This window comes from Pseudopodoces humilis, chromosome 4 (assembly GCF_049639895.1).
Source record: "Pseudopodoces humilis isolate 2021_Gansu_Grassland_sample_001 chromosome 4, ASM4963989v1, whole genome shotgun sequence".
NCBI lineage: Eukaryota > Metazoa > Chordata > Aves > Passeriformes > Paridae > Pseudopodoces > Pseudopodoces humilis.
The window spans coordinates 31,908,666-31,922,263 of record NC_142203.1 but is presented as its reverse complement, the minus strand read 5'-3'; positions in this window follow the sequence as shown (position 1 = coordinate 31,922,263).

Here is a 13,598-nt window from a genome sequence, read left to right as displayed (position 1 = left end):
TTCTCCTGTTAAAACTTCCTAAGAGAGGTGTTAAAGTTTCCAAGCTTGAGAGAGGATGTCCGACAAGAGCTGGACTTGACAGGATACTCTTCTGTAATTACAGAAGTTGTCAGTAGTTCTGCCAACAACCAAATGAGACCCGAGTTCTTTCCAGTCAATAAAAGTGACTTGGTCATGAAATGTGTGTTTTGCATGTTTGTCCAGAACTTGCCATCAGTCTTGCTACCTTTTGTTTCTGATAAGCCAGGATTGCATAACTCACTGGAAAAGGAATTAGCATGGCAAATGATAGGAAATTTTTAGGGTACGTTTAAACACACATTTTGTTTAAATATAAAAGTTTAATGAACAGTACCCTGAGCAGAGTCCTACAGCAACAAGATGTTCTACATAGACTCTGCAAAGCTGTATCACAAGTACACTTTTTACATACGCTCACAGCAGCACTGATCCCAAGAGCAGATGCATGGGACATCTCAGCCCAGCTGTGAGTCTGTTCCCCAGCTTAGTTTTGCTGGGTGTTCCTTGAGCTTGGGCTCCTTCTGGATCCCATTTTACGATGGCTACATACTAGTGCTGAAGCTGTTGATTGTCTCATCGCCAAGGGAAACTTCACACCCCTCATGAAATCCTTTTGTTTCTGTCATTCCTGCTTCCAGACAGATTAACACCTCCTTCCAGATGGGCCTTTTTGCCCTCTATGCCACATCATACTTTGGTCACAAATTTCCACTACTGAGCAGTTACAATTAGATTTTCCCCTTCCCCTTTCCCCTTCCCTAGATCAAACTGGCTGATGAAGGGAGCTTGAAGTTCTCTTAAGGTCTCTTAAAAAATAATCATGAGGGGCATTTTCAGTAGGGGGACAGACACTCTGACCTGGATTTTGTGTCAAGAGAAGAAACAATGTACACTTACTTTACCCAGTACTGTTAAGGAGATAATCACCAGCCATTCACAATTTTAGGCCTGCTTAAAGAAAAGGGAAAGAAAAGCTGAGACCAGGCTGTTGAAATTGCTTGCGAGGCAATAGACACAGTATATGGGAATCAGCTCATGTACAAACAGGCCGTGACATGCCATGTACCCCCACCGCTAACCCCTGTGGTGTAAAATGGCACTGACAGAAGCCTCAGAGAGGCTGTGTGCATTGCCCAAGGTCACAATTGTGCCTGAGCAGAAAATCATGCCCTTGTCCCCTGGGACACCACATCCCTACAGTACCAACCTTCCTGCAATCCTGAGCCTGGCTTTTCTGTGCTTAAGCAGTAATACATGCTCCCATTCCCCTATAATTAATTAGCAAGAAATAATTTATTCTCTGGGAGAAAAACATCTTTCTCAACCTGCTGTGTGTTTAGACAACTATAAATCTCTTGAATAAATTCATACTATAACAATGCTGAACTTCTAAATCCTTATGGAAAATAACCATTACAGTTTTTTATGTGTTTATTAACTCAACACCTCCTCAGGGAAAATGAGAGATGTCAGCTCTGAATGGGCAGTGGAATTCCAGGGAAGTGAGAAACAGGGCTGCAAGTGCCTTGCTGGCACCACTCATTACCTACTACTTTGCAGGAGAGATGGTGCCTTGTGCTGCCTGGGGCTGTCATCTCATGCCCTGATAGGCAGGGCGATGCAGCCCACGGTGCCCCCAGGCAAGGAACAGGTCTGAAAAGCAGTGGGTTTGAGGGGCACAGGACAGAGCCCTGCCTATGCAGCGATCCCTGTGGCACACGGACCATAGCGGCCACTACATGCTGTTATCCTCTTCATGGCTGTGCTCATTTCAAAACTGCTGCATCTTCATTCTTTCAACAGAGTGATGTCCCTGTGTTGACAGGGGCGTATTGTGTTCTCACGCTCTGCAGCCTCAGAATCTGTTGCACGAACCAGAAGAAAAACATTAGTGGAACAGGTGGTGCCATCTACTGGGAATCGAGGTTTTTACAGATAAGACCACAGACTGATCTGATGCAATCAGTTAGACTGTCTCCAGACCTTTCCGGACACTTTTGCACCAAGATGTTTATGGAGAGCCCAATGGCACTGCTGAAACTCAGAATCCAAATCTGCCTGTTTAGAATTTTTTATGGGGCACCTCCCTCCACAAAATACTAGTGTAAGAGCACATGGAAGGGCCAAGAAGAACTGTTCCTGGCTTTTGGACCTAGGAGGAGAATATGTTCATGCTGCTGTGGTAAAGTGGAGATTAAATGCAGATGTAACAGACAGATGTGAGTTGTTTTGGACATCTCATAGGAGAGCAAAGTATTGAGCTTTCAAAAGAGTCTTGGAGAGATTCTCCCTTCTGTTTTTGCCGAAGTTGTTTCCCAAAAAAAAATTGATAGAACACCCATATAAAACAGGATATAATTTTGTCACTAACCTTTGCCTCAGTCCCTAAAGTATCCAAGAAACAGAGAACTCTGGGGCCTGGTCCAGAGTTTTGCAGTCCCCTTTTCTAGACACCTGTATTATTGGATTTGGCCATAGTTTTGGTTATGAAATAGAATGGGGCTCACACTGCTAAGAAATTCCTGTGTCATTTGGAGCAGCAATTTCTCTTTTCTGTTCAATTAAACTCTTTCATGTTTATAGTGCTCATAGCCAAATACTGAGTCAGATTTTTGCTGCAGTGTGCTATAATTTTGTCAGATCACAAAGTAGAGAGAAACCATCAATAAGCCACTTGCTGCTGGCCTAAGACTGTCCATATTTGATTCAGTGGGTGTTTCATCTCTGATTTCTGTGGGAAAATTATCATGAATGTCTTAGAAAAATCCCTTCTGAACTGCAAATTTCTCTCCTGGTAATATTTGAAGCCTCCCTCCCTGCCTCCATTCATTGCTAACACATATTGTCAAACAAGCTAAAACCAATTAACTGCTAATATTTTAAATGCTGTCTCCAGCAGTTATTTTAGATTAGCTATTTGCTGTATTAGAGATGCAGGGCCCTGTTTTGCTTTCTAAAAAAAAGTCACAAATTCATCGTGTTGGCCTAGTAACAGAAATTCATCAATGTTTTAATGCCCTGAGAAACAGACCTGAGACATTTTCAGAGCAACAGGTTAACATATGGTTTGGATCCTGACTTGGACTGCAAGGCAGATACAGCATGGATGCATGAAGGTTCACTCCAAATCCTAATCTACCAAATTTCTCTTCAAGTGAAACTCAATGCGGGGACTTGAAAGCAGCCCTTTCCAATGCTTTCTCCTGTGAGCTAGGATGGGCAGGCTTCACCAGAACAGGATTTTGAAGCTGGCTTTCCTCACTGATGGGCTCCTGTTTAGTGATGGATCATTCACCCTTCTCCTCTCTATTTTGCAGGGTTTGCTAGTTTTTTGTAGGGCTTTTTGGTGTGGGTTTTTTTTGTTGTTGTTGTTGTTGTTGTTGTTGTTGTTGTTGTTTTGTTTTTTTGTTTGGTATGTGTACCCAGAATAGGGGCTTTTGTGTATTTGGGTAGAAAAAAACCCAAAACCCCAAGACTGACTTGAAGAGGTATTAATTCTATTTGAGACAAACCAAGATAAAAACTGAGCAGCCCCCTGTTCTGTAAATCAGTGTAAATCTGTAAGTCAGTGTTGTAACTTTTTAATGTGTAGGTGAGTGAAAGCCCTTTCAAAAGCTCTAACCTCAAAATCCCAGCCTGAAGTACTAGTGTTCCTAAGAGCAGCCAAAAGCATCTGTAGGGAAATTGCCTTTGGATCTCTTGTGCTACTGTTTGATGTGAATGACAATATTCTTCCAATTTCTGTGCTGCAAGACTTCTTCTAAGAGCTCCAAGGGTTTTTATACCTGAGACTGGTTTTCCTCAAATCCTGAATGGGAGACTTGTAGCCTGCCTCTTAGAAGCACTCAAATGCATAGTCCCATGTGGAGAAACACCCTGAATGTTCTCCATCTATTAATCCTTGACTTTGAGAGGGTTTCAGTGTGTCCTTAAAAGGAAGAGCTGGGAAAAAAATCTTAATTTGGGAAAGAAATATAATGCTACCAGCCCTAGGAAGTGGAAATACAGTGCTCTTCTGAAAATCATATGTAAGAGGGAGAGGGAACAGGGGTGAGTGAAAGTGAACAGGATGAGAAGGCTGGGAAGGGCAAGTGGGGACAGGACACTTTAAATGATTTCCTGCTTAGCCATGATGCTAATCTGTGTGTCACAAATCCTCTTTAGATAGAATTTTAAGTGAAAACATGTCTGAATAATATGTGTGCTTTCTTTCAAGAGGATAAGTAATCTCAGAAAGAAAAAAAGTTGGGTTTTTTCTGTCTATTAGAAGTGATTTATTTTCAGACTCTGATGCCCGATGCCATTCTTGTTTATGCAGCTTTCACATGTATGAAAATAATTTCACCAGCACTAACAACTTTGCTCCTGATTTGCACTCATGTCCAGCATTCCAGCCAAAGAACAGTAAAAAGATTTAGAGGGGAGGAGCAAGGGTAAACCCAGAGGTGAACAAGAATGTCCCCACAAGCTTCAGAGCTGGAGCTTAAAGCAATGTAAAGCATATGTCACATCCCATGCCCTGTAAGCCAGTGACCTCAGTTTATACACCTTCATCCTTCATTTGCTAAAAGGAAAGGGAAAAGATTGTCATGGTACATTAACATGAAGGCTATGCGTGCGAAAGGCTCAAGGGAGATTTATAACCTTGGAGCTTTCTTTACAAACAGTCCTTGACACAGTCATTTGTGAGGGGGGATGTCAAACTTTCCTCCAGTACCAGATGGAATAAGCAACTTAGATATTTTTTCTCCTCTTTTTGTGATCCAAGGAAAGTAGAGCTGGCCTCGTCTGAGCAGCCTTACAGAGGCAATGGTAATATTGACACTGATTTGTTCCTAGATATCCCTGGAGTATTTGCTGGGAAGAAAGGAGGATGTTGTCTCCTCCTTGCCCCCTCCGAGGAACGGCTTTTATTAAAAATTGCTAGGGGGAAGTGGACCTGTTCTGAAAAGCATGGTATGGGGTATTAGAAGCAAAAAAGAGACTTCTACTGCTTTCAAGTGCTTTTGGGCCAAGACCATAATCCAGCCCAGTTCAGGCTGAATTGTGCATGTGTGCTGAAGGCCTGCCAGTGCGGCTGGCAGCACCGCTTTACAGCAGCAGCCTGGTTATCAGTATGTGCTAACAAAGACTTTGTGCTCTGACTCCAGTGAATGGTTAACTCTGTGTCTCTGGCAGCCATGTGGACCACATGCCTTTGCAGGGTACTGCTGCCTGCTCTGGGAGCACAGTATTCATTTCCCTTACCTTTCCTTACTCTGCCTGAGGTGGGACTTTCATGCTGCTTTCAAGAGTGCTTTTGCTAAAGGTGGCCTCATTAAAAGGTGAGATTTACTCCAACATGCATGGGAGTCATCAAGAGCCACAGAAGCCTTCACATTTGGTGACACAAGCGTTATCAAGTGGAGAGCTGAGTGAGTGCACTACCCTCTATTTCAACAGTGTGTTTTGTCATGGCAAATGATGTCACAGGTTGCACACAATCCCTCCTGCTTATGATTCTGAGTGGCACCTGCACCCCCTTTCACAGAGAAGGCTTCTCTGGAACAGGCTTACAGCTGGCAAAACTTTGTGGAACATGTGATGAAGAGAGAGTACAACAACAACAACAACAACATGAATGCTATATTTGAATTACACAGAAAAGGGCATGCAGGACTTGAGTCATCACAGGAGCAGTAACATAATACACACCTCGGAAGTGTTCCACTTTCAGTGGGTGAGTAACTCTACTGGATATGGCACAATAGAGGGGAAGGGAGGCTGGTGATATGTATCTGCTTTCCTTCCCCAAGTAAGCTTTCCTGTAGTCACAAACACCATTCAACAAGCCTACGTGAAGATGGGTCAGACTGGTAACATTTCTATGCTGTACTTGAAAATTATGCTTTGACTTCCAGTACCTTTGCACAGTAAATATTTGCATAATATAAAGTAGCATGCAGAGGTCCCAGCCTAAAGCCTTCCCTGCCCCTTCTTCATATGATACATTTTGGTGTAGCCACACATAGCCCTGCCCATTCACCTTATGGCCATGCTTAGAGTACTCTAGAGACCATGGGATGTGATTTCTGATAGGACTCAGTAAGTTAGCCACCTTGGAAACTGGAATTCAGGTTAGCAACATTGTAGGACACATTTGTGAATATTGTGTTTAAGTGACAAACAAGCCATGTTTCAAATGCAGTGGCTTATAGTCTCCTTCAGGTGTGAAGATTCCCAGTTATGAAACTCCCCCTTCATGTGAAGCCTCTCATCTTCCACTGGGTGCTTGGTCCCAGTAGCTCTCCCCACGCACTAATGTCTCTTCCCCCATCCTCCATGCCCTCCAGGGTCATGGGACTAAGGGGGAGTAGACACAGCTGTAAGGATGAAATAACTCCCTTTCGTAATTGCGAAATGGCTTCCAAGCACCTTTCCTGTCCTCTTTCTCTGGAAGTAAGAGCAGCCTGCCTGTCTCTGCACACCCATCTCTTTGCCAATGTGTTGACTGCACTGTGAAGGGCCCAGGTCCCTGACACGTCCCATGCTTCCTTCCTGCAGCTATTATCACCTGCCACCACCTCCATTTTCTGGGAAAGTGTTTCCCTATGTGCAGTGTGTCTTAAACATGGCAAAACAGGTGCTTGCCCTTATTCCCTTGCTCTCCCTATGGCCTTTAGCAACCTAGGTTGGTTGTAGGAGTCCTGAGCAACCCAGTAATGTGAGACTGCAGTATCACAGGGCCAGGTTACCAGCTCTATCTCAACAAAGCACTAGCACCCATGTCTAGATTTTCAGCACGTGAAAACTTTTGTTGGCTACTCTGCATATTTAAGGAGTGCAGGGAATGAGGGGCAAGGCCAGATAAAGCCAAAACTGTTATCTGTGCTTTTCAGTGTGATGGATAAAGAGCATCCATTTCCCTTTCTGGAATAACAGTGCTATGCTTGCAGATTCATTCATGCCATCAACTTTTTGCTACCAGGTACAGCAACTTGGAAGTGGGACTGTTTTAGCTCTTACTGTGGAGGTAACACTCCTCAGACACTAAAATCTACCATACAACTTCTGGAGAGGTCTGCAGAAGTGGCATAAGATGAAAGGACCTGGAGGAGATAATACTGCAGGGATGCATGGTCATGAGGTTTGTCTGAGCGCACCACACAGTACACACTTTGGTGTTTTCATCTCCTGCTCTGACATCCTAGGTATGCATGGAAACCACTGGAACTCAGGAATCTCTTATTTAATTCCCTGTCTGTTTCACTCTGGTCCCAGGTGCCTTCACTTCCTCATGTACTTTCTGTGATCTTTATCTCTGTGGGTACATTGTCACAGCCAGGACTTGGAGAGCATGTCCAAGGGGCTTTGTAGTGAAGGTGCAGCTACACTCAGGGCTGAGACATGCCATCAGCCTGGCAGCTGGGGCACCTCTACAGAGAAATCAGTAAGCAGGAATTGCATTTAAGGGACCAAGTGTTGGTCCTGGGTGCACATCACCATGCATTGATTGTGTTTTCTAAGGAAGGAATGTGAGTATTTTAGCTTGTTGTCTGGAACATTTCTGTGATGAACAGGTGATTTCTGATGATCGGGAAGTGTTCAAATACTATGAAGAATTTCAGGAAAATGACATCAGATGACTTGGTCCTTGATGAAAGTTCTTTGCAATGTTTAATTCCTACATGGTAGCATAAATGTAGGCTGTACAGGGCCAGAGCATAACTTCTGTCAATGGTGGCCTTTGGCTATGCCTAGTTGTGTCAGGAAGAGCAGGTTTGTCTTAGATATCTGTCTAAAATCAGTATCCTGCATGTCTGAAGGAGAAAGGGCAAGACAGATCACTTCTCTGAGTAACACACTGGCATCACAGTGAAGACCAATGCTGTCTGCTTTAGATCCTTACAAGCCAGGCAGGGCAAGAGTTGAATTTCTATCTTCTGGTTCTGCTGTGGGAGTGTTGTGCGTGCAGAGAAGGCCATCAGCCTACCACCTGGATACTGCAAGTGGCGTAGGACACTTGCTCTTTGGGAGTCCTGAGGCAGTCAGCTGTAGCTAATGTCACGGATGCCTGCCACAGACAAGTAGTTTTGATAAGTTTTTTTCTGTATTTAGAAGTTCTTTGGTGCAGGATTTGTTAGCTCCCACAAAGGCAAATAGGTAACAGGTAAAAATCCCAGAATTCTTGGTGACAACTGGTTTTCATAGAGCAGGCTCTGGTAAGAGCTGTGATCTTGAAGAAACCAAGAAAACTTGATTCATCAAGTATTCAAAAACATAGAAAGCAAATTCCACCTATGTTTATTTTCTATTTGATATTTTCAAGTCTACTCCATGATTTTTCAAGAGCCAGATTGATGGCACAGATATTTTTAGTGCTAAACTAAAGACTTCAGCACTGCCAGGCTGATGGATTGTCACAGCCCTGGTTGTAGCTCTAACTTGCCCACATTGCCCCACAGACATGCTCCTCAACACTCTGGCTGAATCTCCCCACTGAAAGAACACGCCAGCTAAGCAGCTGTGACTTTGATTTCAAGCACAGCTCTCAGTATTGGCTGATAGTCGAAACTGCCTTTTGAACAGCTAAAACAGTTTCACATGCTTAAGCAATGGCTTCAGGGATCTTCCTTTCATAGGAGCAACACCTACAATGCAACCAACTGCAAAATCCCACCATCCTAGCTGAGAGTCCCACTTTAGTTTTCCTAAGAGACTGCTGCTCTGGCTGACCAAAGGTAAAATGCATAAATTTATAAGCTTATTTACAGCAGGTGGAGGAATTTCTTTCTTTTTTGCAACATCTGTGAATGATCAGCATCAGAATTCTGTCTGATTGCTGGATAGCTAGCAAATCCAAATTGAAACATCTGTGCATCAGATATGCATCATTGCTGATCCATCTGCAAAACACATCAGATGTCAGTTGATTGATTTGAGCTTGATAGGGCTAGATAACCAAGCAGTAAGAAAAGAGAAACTACATGGCACAGCGTCCATTCCCCTCCTTCTTTTCTGCTGTATATAAACTGTTTATCTTTTTGCAGTTATTTTTCTTACATGGTGCAATTATTGGGTTGAATATGGATAGGAGAATGAAAGCCCACATCTCAGAAATGTGGGAACACATCTGTCCTTAGCAAAAATAACTTTATTTGTGACTGCCATCACCAAAACCATAAATGAAATATATCACAAAAGCTTCCAGAAACTGCCTGTGGGATTTCAGTGGGAATGTGAGGGGTTGCATTCAGGCTCTGTTTTTTAACATTTTAACATTCTTGGGTGTTGTGTCTTTTAGGTTTTAAATCATATTTATTCAAATGCAGTTGTGACACTAGAGATTGTTATTTGAAGCTGAAATCTTATTTCCTGTCTTCCTAATCCCTGATTGCATTTACACTGGTCACTACCATTCCTCATTGCTTCATACTGCCCACTTCCTATAGCACGTGCGCATGCAGTTACTGCTTTTCTGTCTGCTTCTTTATTGACTTCTGCAGGTGCAGACATGCATGATGATGATAAGGAAAACTCTCATTTTTAGTGTTTTAATATGGTGTGCAAGGAGATGTGGCCTGTCTTATGACTGTGTTATCTGTTGCAGCAACTACAGTGTCCCCCAGTGCCACAAAATCAGCCTAGACCTTGGGCTTGTTATTGCCCTTCCAGCAGTTAGTGAAGGATTCAGCACTATGACTTGAATAGCAGGCCTCCAAACAGTGCCTGAGAGGAGAAAATGAAAATCTGTCTCACTTAGCCCTACATTGCATCATCATGGGAACTGATAGCAGCAGGTTGCTCATAGGTTTTCAGGCAGATGTGACCACCCAGACATGACACAGGCAGCAGGAACAAAGTTAGAAAGTGCCACCTTTATACAGTCATTTTTTCTGATTCTAACTGCTGTTGATGTGCCACATCTGGATAGCCAGCAACCAAATCCTCTGCTGAGATCATGTCATGCTCTAGTTTTTTTATGCCGCTCTGAAAGCAATGAGTGTAGAGTGTTTCTGCGCCGGCAGTACTGGTAAAACCCCGTTTCTGAGATAGGGAGAGATGAAGGCTTGCTTTAGCAGCCTTGTGGGACTCTGTGACTATTATAGCTGACAGAGGGGATCTGCCACACAGTTTAAAGTCACAGCCATCAGCCAGCCTGTTAAATGATCTTCCCTCTGCAATTCAAGGGTAGCTTGTTAGTACAGTAGTTCAAACTTCTCAGTATGACTGTGATGTCTGGATAAGTGCTTTGCAGACTGTATTTTATTCCTGGTAGGAGCAGAGCAGTCACTGAGCAGCCGGCTGGCCTAGCAGATGAATCCCCTCTTATGTAGTCATCCCCTGTGTGAGATTACAGATGTCTACACAAGAAAGGAAATGTTCTCCTTGAAGGCTGTGGCTCAGGTATTATGCATAAGGTGTTTAATTAGTATCATGCCATCTGGAGGAAAGGTCCTTCTGCATCAAAAGAAACAAGTAGAAAATCACAAATGGGGAGAAAAGCATGGATCTCATAACTGTGTATAAATACCTGAAGTGTGCAAATATTTTTGAGATAATCTCTTTTCAGTGATCCTGAATAAAAGGACCAGACACAATAGGCACAAATTGAAAGAGGTTTTCTCTGAACTCCAGGGAACATTTTTTTTTACTGTGAGAGTGACCAATCAGTGGTACAGATTGGCCAGAGAGGTGGTAGATCTGTCCTTGGAGATACCCGAAAGTCATCTGGACTCAGTCCTTGGCAACTGGCTCTAACTTGCTTTGCTTATCACCTCCAGAGTGATTCTGTGACAGTGAGTGAGGGCATCTTTTCAGACTATGTGAGCATGGTCTTCACCCAGGTAATGGGAGTCCACCAGCTCAGTGGCATGTGGCAGTGAAATGCCTTAGCCATGATCATCTTTTAGTAGCAGTGCTTCCTCTTGTGCAGCTTCTCTTTGTCACAGACAGAGAAGCACATTAACATTTCACAACCATGGGAAAATGAGGTCCTGGAAAGTTGATATGGGGTTGTTCAGGTGTAAAACAGTTCCAGAGGCCAACATACTAGGCAGTACCACTTAGCGTGTGAGGTGGTTATGCAATGTTGTCCTAGGGAATAAAAGAAGCAATGCGTTCCAGCTTTTTCTCCTACAAAAACTCTGACATTCCCTTTTGCTTCTGTCCTTTATGCCTGGGGGCAATTTAACTGGTAACTGACAAAAGTGAGACTGCTGCAAGCTGCCCTGCTCAGATCTAATAAATCATATAAAAGTAGAAGAGGAACAGAACTGGAAATGTCTCTGAATAATCAGCAGATGAAAAACCTTTTACAATCTACTAAACTTGAAACGCAGGAAAATACTTGGTCAGTTTTGTTTCAGAACTAAGTAATTCTGTGGTATAAATTAAATAAAAAGCCAGCAAGAACATTTCTTTTCCACTGTGTGGGGGAAATATGCTCCAGATGCTCGCAGTCTCTTGGCAACAAGCAGCAGTGTGATGGACTGGATGGATTTTGAAATTATGTCTCTAACTGATCTAAAGAAAAAATAATGGTAAAATGTTCAGCAACTGGTGAGGTGGAAACAACAAATGGAATGCTGTAACCCAGACCTCAGAGATGCCTCTTACTGTGCTTCACTTGTGGCAATTTTCAGAGACAAGACCCAAACCCCGCCTTAATATTGAGCGATCCATTCTCTCAAGGTACTGGTAGGTATAGGGAAAATTTTCCAGTGACTGCCTGGTCTAAGACCTAAACCATGGTTCTGAGCATGCAGCACTGGAAATGCAGAAGAGAAACATTACTGCAGAGATAGTTTGCTGTCTGTGGAAATGAGCCCTGACTCTGAGAGCTTTTGGGATCTTTGCCACAGCAATAATCTTCTCTTGAAGAACACAGGCACTGGAAAAAACATTGCTAAGCATTTAAGACATGAAGCTGATACAAAAGGGAATTTTGTCTCAGAGCACCAGCTATGTGAGGTATCAATGCCATTTTGCAATGAAGGGCGTTTCACCCTTCTGATGTTAAGCAGAGTTAGTTGGGAATTCTGGTGCCAGGATCAATCTAGACTGTGCATAATTGGTGCCTCCAGGACCCTGTCCACCACAACAGGAGGTGAACACACCACACAACCTGGCCCCTGCATATGCTGCCATATGTGCAGCCCTACCAGCCTGTGAGCTAGCTGTGTTATCTCAGCACAACACTACATGTTTATTTGACATTCACCCCACTGTCTACCAAGGAATTTTGACCCCTCTATATTTCCAAGCAAACTTGATCATCTGTCTGGTTGCCAAATTTTCTGAAAACACAAACTGTAAAAATATGATCCATTCCTTCACAGGGTGTCTTCTATTGGTTAGTGAGGTGACCAGTCCCAAAGGCTGGTTAGACTCTTCTGACACAGCAGGCAGTTTGCAAATATTAATTTTCCCAGCTTTTCACTATGTGCAACAAGATCTGCCTATGGAGGTGTGTGAGAACAGACAGGCAGGAGAAATTGTTGTGAAAATGTTTCTGGAGGCCAGACCCTGTTCTGGAGTGACAAGCAGTGCCTTAAAACTAGACAACAAGGGTCAAACCCACACTAGGTCTCCATCCCTCCATTGCAAATTTTCTTGATGGGAATCAGAGAGAACAATCCCATAGAAATCTGCTGGAGTCTGTCAATAAACTGACCTCTTGGTAGGTGCTAGTGAGCAAAAAGGGTGTATTAAAGCCAGAAGGATTTGAATTCCAGGCAAGGAGTGACAAGGTTTCTTTGTGTCCCCAGGAGTGATGGGGAGAATCCCAGGAAGTGGGGTGTAAATTATCCGGTTTCCTCCACTGGGGTCTAGCCAAGAATTTTTGTTTGTTTGTTTAGGAGAGGTCCTGCAGTGCTTTTAGTGTCTGTAAGGGCCTCCACACTGCTGCTGTCTCATGCAAATGTGCTAAAAGAGCCCTCCTGAACAAGTGTCATGAATCAGCACTGGCCCAGGCTCCCCAGGAAAAAAATAGTCAGTCCTCCAGACTTTACTGAGGGTGTCTCTGTAATTTATGGATGCCTGGAAACATACCTCTTGAGGAAGTGCAATCTCCTCCTTTCGTTTAGGGTTACAGTCTGAAGGCCATTTTTTGAACTGACAGGGATGTGTCCTGTGCCAGCACAGGAAGAACGTGTCCTGAAACACTGCATCTCATCATTGACTCCACTGTAGGCATGTTAGCTGGTCCTGATGAGCAATTGGAGGGAGTTTTCTTGCAGGATGACATTCTGCACACCCACAGAATTGTTACCACAGAGGTCTACTCTTTAAGTGATGATGGTTTTTTGGTTTTTGGGATTGTCTTAGGTGGAAAGGCTGACTTGATTAAAGCTTACTGTAAGGAAAATCCCCTTCATACATATATAACTGGAATCCACACCCATTTAGTCAGCCCATAGTCACTTCAGGAAGCCCCATGCCTGGGACTAGGGATTTTCCTGTGTGTGCAAGGCACACAGCCCAAAATCACAAGCCCTTCCCAGTCTGAAGTGTCATTCTGGCAGCAATGCCAAGAAGAATGGAGGAGCAAGAGGTTGGGAAAAAGAAATCCCTCCCAGCAGAGCACCTTGAGAATG